Here is an 11,371-nt window from a genome sequence, read left to right as displayed (position 1 = left end):
GTGCTTAAGTCTGGAAGTCAAAGTTGTTGTCTGAGTCTACAGCTGACTACAGCAGAATTTTAACCCCCACATTCCTCCTGGGCTGACAAACGTCAACAAAGACCCCAAAAGACACCAAAGAGAGGTGAGCAGTGAACTGAAGCCTCCTTGCATTGGCTCATTTTGGCGTCCCGCAGTGAGGAAGAAGCTATTTTGTATCACCACAAGGTCAGTATCTGAAAGCCAGAGCAATGGAGGGGATCAGCCATGGGATTTTTAATTTGAGAAAGCATAAAGAGTTTTTTCTAGTGAAAGACAGTGTGTGAATTTTAATGGACTGTGGGAACTGTGCAGACAAGATGTTGAGGTGGCAAATGCTTTCCCTTTATCTTTAAAAGAAATATGAAGTGCAATTTATCCACAGTATTATAAGCTCCAAGACACTTCCTTGTATGTCATGCAGTTACTGCTGCATTATAGCTATCATGTCAATATTTAGTGTACAAACAATTTGCAACTGCTCTTTTATTACATGCATTCTAAACTTTCTCAAACTCCCATTTTTCATATTGTATGTGCATGCACACGCTTGTGTATCCAGGTGTTCTCCTTGAATTGAATGCAGGTGCAATTCATATCAATATGTATTCCACACCTTATTAAATATTCAATCCAAACAGATGTTTCCAAAGCTGTATGAGATAGTTATGCTCCCTGGATTCACTTTCCCAGGAATTTTGATTTTACTTCCAAATAGATGTGAAAAGGGGAGCTGTCACACTCTATTATGGTGACCTCAATGATTCTGTGCCCAATCCAAATCCAGTGGTTTTCCATAACAATACAAATTAAAGGGTGCAAAGCTGAAGGAGACAATACTTGATATTTTCCATCCAAACGTCAGAGGTTCTTTACAACAAACTTGTCTGTACGGCTTTAAATTTAATTTGAATGCTAACTTGGAAGTTGTTTTGTGTGACATAATGTCTTTTTTGCTGTCAATTCATGAGGGTTAGCAACGGTCTTGAGAAAGTGACAGTGTATAGGTCTGCAATAGATTATTTTGCAAATGAAAGATTTAATCTGTTAATTTTTTAAATCATTATACATTGTTTTTAATGCAGACTATCATACAAGTTGGAGCAGTGTTTGTAATGAGGGGAGCTGAAATGAATGTAAAGCCATGTGGCCATACCCAAGAGCTATTAGCTCAATATTCTCCAACAAAAATATTTCCTTTTGGCAGATTTTTAGATGTCTTTTTCACTGGCACATTGGAGTCTGGGGTTTGAAAGCTATATTTTTCACTGGAAACTCGTACAGCCCGACCAATAAAGGATTTTTAAGGCCAATACCAATAAGAATATTTGGTTATTTAAAAATCCAATGTGCCGATATATCAGCTGATATATATATTTTTTAATCCAGAAACGCGTTACAAAACATAAACAGATTTCCCAAACATTAATTATTCTTAGTTATTTATTATTTCTCACTAAAATAATATGTTCATAATTTGTCACAACCAAACAGAGGAACATCAAAATATATTAAAGTTGTGATAAATAAAATGTATAAAAATACGATATGAAACTTAAAGTCCTTAGAACAAAAACACATTAACAAAGCAAAAAAAATTCTGTCTTTCCAACAGGGACGTTGTAGAGCACCCTCTGGTGGACAAATGCTCATACCATGGTTGACAGTCCGTTTTTATTTTTTAAATATTCATTTTTCAGAATCATTTATTTGTCATTATAAAATGCTAAATTATATATATATATTTATGTATACTTTTTTTTTATCGAGCATTATAAATGACGATAGATTGGGAAATGCCTAAAATCGGCCCACCAACATATCAGTCGGGCTCTAGAAACTGGTCAGGGATTAACCCAAACAAGAAAACAAATAAATAAAATACATGTACGACTATTCACAAATACATTATAAAAAGATAGAGACCTGGGCAGTGGGAAATATCCTGATGAAGAGGACCCTTGCAGTAATTTCAGTTGGCTGTAGCCAAGGCATGGAAACAATGGCTGCTGCATGTATAACTGCCAACTGTAACTGGAGATTCTGCTGATTTAAAACAAAAGGCACCCCACACTGTGGTTACTGTATACCTTGAGGTAATATGTATTGCATTTAGGCCATGTGATGGCCATATCTGTTGTAATCGTGTCTTTGTGATAACTAATACCATGCATCTTCAATGAGTTAATAGGCTGCAGTCAGTGACCTACATCTCAGTGCAATGAACTGCTTAACTCAGACTGTTGTTTAATTCAGTGCCCTGTCAACAGACTGGTGAGTAGAAGGAGGGGCGGGGGTTTATACTTATCGGCCACTGTGATTGGATGATAGATTCAGCTACGCCTCGCCATTGGCTCCTCGGTCTGTCACTCGGGAACTGTTATCGCCGCTTCCCGCGCCATTCAGCGTGCACGCGCAAGACAACCAGGCACGTACCCGCTTGGAGACTGTCTGGAGTCTGTCTGAAATTGATAAAATTGGAGATGGAGTTTTACATCTGTTTGCACATATACAAGGAAGCCGCCTGTTGGGAATAGGAATGTTTGCTGTCCTCCTCAAACGCCTTTCGCCCACGAGTCACCACGCTTCAGCCAAAATATTTTTTTGATAAACGCTGTGAAAGTTTTTTCTTCTGCAGTCGACCAGCAGACAGCTCTTTATGTACAGGTAGGTAACGTTAAGGCAGGCGCCTGAGTGCAAGTTGGCTAACCTACAATTAATACTGCAGTAATATACACATTCGTCAAAAAAAGATGTTTATTTGTGAACGCTAGCTGTACGTTTGTGTTTAAAAAGCGTGTTTCTAGCTTCCAATTTAAATAATCTTCCACCATAACAAACTGCGTGCGTGGCCTTAATTCATTATTGCCCTTAAATAGAGGCTTATGCTGTGGGTTTTCTTATTTCTTATAAATTCCAGACTGTAACGTTAACGTTAGCTATTTTGTTATGGAGCCTTGTCCTCATTCACACTACTTCAGGAGGATGCGCAGGTGACGCACCTTTGCTGACGTGAGGCTGTTGATTAACCCCACGCGCTTTTAAGATACATGTTACTCAGCAAGCTCTTCTATGGACTCGTTAATTCTCTTTTTAACACTTTTAGCCCAGACACACCACCCTCATTTCTAATTTCAAAGTACACAACAATACCTATTTTAGGCACACGTGCAGATAACCAATCTAAACTATTGTGACCCTGAGGTGAGGTAATATGAATCCTGTATGAAATGTTTCTTTTCCTGTCCTTTTATTTATGCTCTGCAGGGAATCATCCGACAGCCCTAGAGTTCAAGAGGAGTGCACCATCCAGAAGGCAGTCTCCCTCAGCTCATAAAGGTTGGTTGAAACAGGGGTAGTGTGTTCACTTTAAAGGGTTATGTATAGTGATACTGCATGTATTTAATAGGGTTTATCAGATTATTGCAAGTGTTAATTTTTCATCATTATGTCCCCCAACAACCTTTTTGAAAACAATGTTGGAACATGACATACAAAAAACTAAAGCCCGAGTGACAAAATATTTTCTGTATTTACCCACAAGTTGTTTCAAAGTAAATCATTTTTCCACCCTGTCTGAGAATATCATTTACAGTAGATGTGCTATGACACAACCATGTCAATTTAATTTTAAATCAGGCTAAATTGTCACTTTAAATTGGAAATTCCACATATTGTGTGCATTGTTTTGATACATTTTCTGTGATTCAGCCTGGCATATTCAATATATTCACTAATTGTTCTGTAGTTCAGCTTGAACAATGCTTGGTGCTTGGAAAAGTGGATAAATATGCATTTGATTTAAACCTATGTGTAACTAAGCCATGCGCGAGTCACACGGCTTACTTACACATTGGTTTAAAAGCATTCTCATCTGGTCACCCTTTGTGCAACAGTGCATGTGTACATGATCTGCTGCAGCCTCTGACTCGTCTAGACACTTTTGCTCTGTTAATGCAGTTGTCGGCAGGCAGTGCAGTCATATGATTTGGGGAGCCTTCCTCCCTCCTCCCAGTGTCTGCTCTTTTGGGGCAAGATGGCTGCTATAGCATTGTTGTTATCCATGACGTGCAGTATATGAATTGATTTGAGCAAATAAAACATGGGGAAACATGGTGATACATTATACTTTAATGAAACCAACCACAGGTACTCAAGTATTGCGCAGACAGTAGGTATAGTGAATGTTAACTCTTTGAAAGGTTTTTTCTAACAAACATTTCTTGCGTTTAGTCGCTTGGATTATTATTTAAAATAATAATAATAATAATAGTTTTCATCCTTAACGCAACCCAATGACTGGACAGTTTTAATGCTGCTATGTAATTGTTGACTCAATGGAAGTTTATTCCTTATTTGATTCTGATTTGGGACCTTTGGTGGCCATTTTGTCAGATCACTGACAATTTGTGCCAAAGGCTTCCAGGGCTTTACGATTTTTAAATATTTGTTATCTCTTTAATACAGTATTTTACAACTACACATACTTGTGAACACAACTTGGTATTTCTAAGATAATTACAGTATCTCACATGCAGTTTGAAAGAAATAAAATCTATTACCCGTAATTACAGCATTTTTTTTAACATGTAGCAAAGCACATGGGAAGGCAATGTGAACTTGTGTATGAATGTTGTTGGTAATGAAATTTGCAAACTGTAAAAAAGATCATATTTTGTATGAATTCTTTTACAGCGTTTAGCTGTAGCATTGAGCGTTTAGCGTTGAGCATTGAGATGTGTTTTTCAAAAGTCCAAGCACTTTTTTTAGTCCACTTATTTAGTGAGGGAGTGTACAGGCAATATTAACTTTGGCTTCTAAAATGCTCCTAGCCTCACTCTGACATTACAAGTTACTTTCACCCAGTGAGGTCTGTGAAGTTTATCTGTTTGCAATATCAGTGTCCAGCCTGGACAGATCGCTTCATTATCACCCACTTAGTACATACTCGAATGATGTCAGACAGCTCCTTTAGTCTTGTCTTGTCAAATTCCTTAATAGTTTTTGAGTGCTTGTTGCTAATTTTTTCACAGGAGAGTACAGCTTTTAATATTTCTTTCAAAACATAAAATTATGATTATGTAATCAGTATTCTTAGCAGTGACCACAATACTGAGTGGATGACAGTTTGTATGCTTCCTACATGCAGATTTTACATTAAGTCATGAACGACTTAATACTTCGCTTAATACAATCCATATTCCTAACTTATACGCCTTGAATTATCATCTATTTCAAAGTAAATATAACAACAGCTCATACTTTTTTTTCTTTTTTTTTTACAACAATAAACTACTGTTGCTGCTGTTTGCTTTTAAATTGTTTCAGCAGTTCTTGGAAACTAAGCAACACTTTATCTTGAATGAGTTACAAGGCAAATCTAGAAAACAGCTTTTTAAGTTAACGCTTTCGTTTTGTTTCCGTTTTTGTATTTACCCTCTATGATAACATTATGTTATGCACAATTGTTTGATGTTTTTTTCTCGTTTTTACAGGAGATCCATGGTTTCTTGCAGCCTGTCATGCCTTCATGACTTCAACGCTGGAGTGCCTCGGCCCAAATGGTAAGATCTTTGTTGACCTGTTCATTAAAGCACAATTGGGCACGTTAGAAGTTGAGAAGAGCTATTCCAGGAATGCTTTAAGGTGCTTCAGCGAGTGAATGTGATTGCCTGAGGGAAATATCAGTTGGCTGCACAAACCAGAATTTACAGAGGTTCAGCTCGGGTTTGCAATACCAATGCTACATGATATGATGATGAAAAATAGCTAATCAAATTCAGTGCTGTCATTCACTCGTCAGCAGCAATATTTTTTAACACTGATTTGTGATCTCTTCATAAGATAATCATGGATATGGATCTCGTAAGTTTCACTTGAGGCTTAGCCAGGAAATGCTGATGCAAGAAGTGCTCTGAATCTTCAGCCTGTTTTTCTATTGGCTCATTGTCTCCACCCACAGTACAGTCATGAGGTCTAACATCATGATGATGTCTGGAGAAAACAGGCTTTCATCTAGGCTCTAATGCTGCCTGAGCTATAATAAAAAGATTTCTTGGGTTATTTCTGTGCACATATAGAATACAGTTTGAGCTGATTCAAAGCCTTGCTCTGTACAACTGCAGCACCTGCCATTTTCTTTTGTAAAACGGTGGGTTGTTTAACTCACCACAGCCTCTGCTATGAAATGACGCAGTTTCCTTTGACATTGGTGTGGCATATTTTAAATCAAGGCCTTCACTGTATTTTAAAAAGTCTCCCGGCAGCCTGCCAAAACATGGATCCATTTGTCTGTTCCCTCTTAAGAGCACAACTGCACATCTATGACCCTTAGCTAGTCCTAGCCATCGATAACTTAAAGCCAGCGGCGTCCATTTTAGATTTAGGCAGGGGTGAAAGAGATGAACTATAATGTATTTTGTAGGAAAGGAAATCTGAACTCACAGCATACATTCATTTGGGGAACGGCCAGACTATTGTGGAGTAAACTTACTTTTCAGTGGAACAGATTTGCAAATAATAGTGAACAAATAGATACCTGTGGAAAATACTTATTTTTATGATTCATAGGTTTACTTTGTGTTGACTGCAGCGCGATTCATTTTTATTTGGATGAGTTTGATTTTAGCATTGTTTCCTATTTTATTTTCATTCTTTTTAAACTATCTTGCAAATGCTTTTGATAGAATATTTAATATTACGAAAAGTGCACGTCGATAAAGACGTAAATAAAATGTTGAAGCAGTAATTAAATTTCCACACGTATAATAATATACTACCAAAACATAATATTGACACTATAAAGTGATTTTATTTCCTTTAAAACTCTTATGCGATGCACAGGCGTTTCTGTTTATTTAGTTTTAAATGCAAAAATGATCCAAGCTTCATCAAAAACCCAAGAAGATGAGTAAGACATGCAGTGTACTTAAATAAAACTAATTTCATTTGGTCTTTTTCACCATCTGAATATTACAGGCAATATAATTTCTCAACATAGTTAAATTGTGTTTTACAGTATTTATAAAAAAAGTGACATCAACAGAATACACCTTAAACAAAATTATTTTTTATTTAAGCGAGTCGGGCCTTGAACACATTAACATTATTTAACACAATCACTTCTTTCCGTACTTTACCTGTATAATATATAATGCATATAATTTAGAAATTATTACAGTTATTCCAGCTGGCAAATTTTGCAATGCCATTTTCGTTGTATTAAGCTAAAAATATACACATAAATATTAAATCTGTTTCAAAGTAATGTAAAAAACAACTATTTTTCTCTTTCTGTATATCACACATGGGGAGAATTAATAAATTAAGCTATATATAATGTATTTGTACTTTATTTTGGATTAGTTAAAAGTCCTAAAAGTGATCTTAATATCATTATATTAAAGTTCGACAGGATGTAAATGCACTTAAAATTTTATATCAACACATTGCAACAATTAATCAAAAATACTGCATATTGTATATTGAACTGCTAACTTGACTCACTGAAAGGTTTAGGTGACCTTTACCCTTTTGAAAATGTGTTTTTGTCCAGTGTTAAGACCTTGTGTGAAAGCCACTGCTGTGTTCTCATGCCACATAACACAACAGTGGCTGTCAGTAACATATTAAGATGAGCCTCTGCTCTGTTGCCATGAAAATAGAGAAAGAAAATGTACTTTGGGTTTATGTATGTGTTGGAGGGTGGTCGGAATTACCAAACCTATAGATTAATGTCAGATTGGGTATTTTCGTGTTTTATTTGTTTTATTAATGTATTTCCTTGCACAGTCAAACCAGTTGTTCTATGTAGATTGTAAAAAAAACAAGTTTACTTGACCATAGTGAGAGCTGGCAGCATGGACATGCATGCATGCATGCATGCTCAAACTAAACTATTTCAGCTGTTGTCAGACAAAATAGTTATTTCTTCATGTCAATACTTCACAAATGCCTTTTGATAAAATTCTTAATTGTTTTTTGTTGTTTAGATGTAATATTTTTACAGATTAGTTAAAGTGGAGTGTTTCCCTCATACTGTATTCATGATACCCTAATATTAGAATAAAAACATGAGAGACTTGTTTATGGTGTGGCCAACTCTAAGATCTTTGCCTGGAGATAGCAGACCTTTGTTTATCATTAAAATAACCACACACCGCACTCACTGACTGAGCAGAGGTTTTGAATTGCAGGTGCAGCCACAACATCAATATCAATGTCACATGAATATTAGATCCTCATTAGAAGAAGACAATTGCAAATGAAATGGACGGCGACTATTCTGTAAATGTTAAATCTTTAAAATGCCTATTTATTAGCTTTTTGAAAGGAAGTAATGGAGCCAGAGATTAAAGGATTTTTAAGAACGATACGAATATTTGGTTATTTAAAAATCTGATATGCCAATATATATATATATATATATATATATATATATATATATATATATATAATTCTAGAAACGCGTTACAAAACAGATTTCCCTAATATTTGTTATTTGAGTTCTCACTAAAATAATATAATTTGTTTTATTGTCACAACAGAAAAGAGCATCATCAAATAAAATGTATAAAAATATAAACTTAAGATATGAAACTTAGTCTTTTTGAAAAAAAACACACAACCAACAGGGATGTTGTAGAGTGCCCACTGGTGGACAAACTATGCAACGCCAATGCGCATAACATGTTTGACAGTCCATTTTAATTTTTAAATATTCATTTATCAGAATCATATATTTGTCGTTATAAATGATTCTGATGAATATAAATAAAAAAAATTATAAATGCCGATACCGATAGACCAGGAAATCCTAATATCGGCGTGCCGATATATCGGTCGGGCTTTAGTAAGTAAATAACTAGATTTTTGTTGTTGCAGTGTTGTGACTGCCATATGTTTGTGTGCATTTGTTTTTATTCTTTGCGACACAGCCAGTTAAGATTTGCACATGCAACGTCTTTGTTACCACTCAGTTGTTAAACATTGACAGCTTCAGCAACACTTCCTGTTTTCATTAGACTGCAAATCCACCACTGACTTTGAAATGAAGTGTGCTCATCTATTACACCCTCATAAACGCTACAAAGAAGGCCGTAGGCCTGGATGACCACTGTTTGACTGTGGTGCAAGGCTGCATGGCTGCTTAAACTGCAGCAGCCTGAACAAGTGCATACTCTCTGGGAAGAAACTTTTTGCCTGAGATGAACTTCTCCTTTTTTTACTTAACTCTTAACTTTCACCGAGTTCTCCACATACTACTGAATGGAGGTCTTGCAAATGAAGAAGTGTAGTGTAGTCTAAGTTACCATTATCCAACTAAAACTGTTGCATATTAGCATTTAACATAGTGCACAGTGCTTGATGAAGATAGTATTCTTCATTTGAATAGCAGGGTCTGTGTCTATAGTAAAATAATCTGAAATGTATTTTTGGACTCAATTGTCAACTAAAATATTTTAATGGCTTTTTACCTTTTTTACACAAAACCTGATGAGAGGAAGCAAAGCGGTTGCCATTGGTGAGGATGGTTAATTCCCTCGTTTATCTATCACAGGTCTACCTCTCTCTCAGCCGGGGTTTTATGCACGCCAGACCTGTTCAGCTTGGTTGAACGTGAAGTACAAGGTGTCCTTGAAACCCTATACTATAAACTGCGGAGCTGGACCAATACTGGATTTTAGAGCCTGGTAGTGATATTTAGCTGTATAACAAAACATTTTGTCAGCAGATATGTGTTTACTTTCTACACATTTTAATCAAGGATCAACTAAATTCAGTAATCAAAGTTATTATAGTTGAACAATAATGTAATTGTTCTTAGCAGAGTGAGAACAATTGCATTGCCATGCTACTATATCATAATCGTACAAGGGTCGGTAATGCAAAACGTATTTCTAAATTCTCTCTTTATATAATGAGAATGGGTATTTGTAAGAATGGTAATGCTTTTGTAAGTTTCTTAGTGTAAATAAAGTTAGTAAACATCAGTAATATGGTACTCTGGGAACCATATAGTAAAACGATGTTTGCTCATTTCTTGTACTCAAAAGCTATACATTTGGCCATTTTTAACCTAAAAGATGCTTAAACTAGAGTGTAACATTTTAAATTAAGTTTATATACTGACTAAAGAGAAATCCATAAAGACATGCATGTTGTCTCTCAGTTGCATCTCAGGTGTAAGAAAAATAATACTACAGCAACTACTTTATTGAATTAAAAAACAACAACCTGTTAACCAAAAATAAGTACAATGTACAGTTGTGCACTTGGTGTTGTGTAAATGCTGACAACCCAATATTTATAAGACCAATAACTTTGTTTAAAAATCATAATCGTACAAGGGTCTGATGTGCAAAACTTATTTCTAAATTCTCTCTTCATATAATGAGTATGGGGGGGGGGGAGTAAGCTAAAATGCCATAGCTTAAAAATTGCCCCAGTTTAGGAGCTTTACTGAAAGTTTCCTTCCGAGTTGCATATGTGAGACTTGAGGGTGGGATTGCATTTTTCCTTAATTGGGGCTTATTTTAACACACCTGGACACACCTTCTACTTTGCCATTTGACCTTTTGTGAATTAAGATGGCAAGGCGGAGTTGGAGTTCATCAAGCCTGCGGTACATCATTGCGAGGGGAGGCTGTGCCATGACTAATTAGTAAATCTCATTTCTCTCAAAGGTGAAAAAAATGATTTCCTTTGCAGAGAGGTTGATGAGTAAATACCCACCTGCCCAAAGTTGCAGTAACCTAATAAGTCTCCCTGGACTTTGAAAGTGAATATTTCATATTTCACTGATCTCTAACAGCTTTTGTGCATGTCTCATATTTGACTCTCTGTAAGCCCTCTAAGATGGGTAAAGGGGAAACACAGACTGCAGGGTCTCTCTCATGCCACACAATGGCGTGGAAAGGTCAGGCCTAATGAAGTCGGGGGTGTGACCCCTAGTATTCAGTGACTTTGCATGGGCCTCCATCCTACCGCTGCAACCATGCCGCTTAATCCCTTTTTGATCCTAATTGATAGGCATTAACATGATCCTTATCCAGGAGCTGTGTTTTGTCTTCCACAGCCCTTCTCTCTGGGTGTCAGTGACACAAAGTGTGAAAGCGTTAAACCAAATGTGAAATTGATATTTTTCATGTTTGTGTGCTTAAAATCTGGCAGTGTCTCTAAACACTCACACAAAAGTGCCCAATGTTCAGGATTTGCCCTTTGAGGATCTTAACAGGACTTAGCACATGACCCCTAGAATCCGACTGTGATGTGAATGGTACCAGCCCATTTCCAGTTTGTTTTCCTTTGAGTCCTTTTCTATTCCTCACTAGGTGATTACTGCCTTTAACTG

General features: G+C 36.3%; 1 long non-coding RNA gene across 5 annotated transcripts in view; it reads left to right on the top strand.

Moving 5' to 3' along the window:
• Positions 1-2,387: 2,387 nt before the first annotated feature.
• Positions 2,388-11,371, top strand: part of LOC117937801 — a 30,643-nt gene continuing 21,659 nt past the window's right edge. For 3 of the 5 annotated variants that reach the window (XR_004655249.1, XR_004655248.1, XR_004655250.1), the window contains exons 1-3: positions 2,390-2,685; positions 3,286-3,357; positions 5,514-5,582. This is a non-coding gene — a long non-coding RNA (uncharacterized LOC117937801). Of the gene's footprint in view, positions 2,686-3,285; positions 3,358-5,513; positions 5,583-11,371 lie in introns of all 5 variants that reach the window. The other 2 variants (XR_004655251.1, XR_004655247.1) reach the window with 2 other exon arrangements.

The sequence above is a fragment of the Etheostoma cragini genome, chromosome 22 (assembly GCF_013103735.1).
Source record: "Etheostoma cragini isolate CJK2018 chromosome 22, CSU_Ecrag_1.0, whole genome shotgun sequence".
In the NCBI taxonomy this organism is placed as follows: Eukaryota; Metazoa; Chordata; class Actinopteri; order Perciformes; family Percidae; genus Etheostoma; species Etheostoma cragini.
Note: the sequence above shows the minus strand (reverse complement) of the source record. Positions and strands in the feature narration are given on the sequence as shown.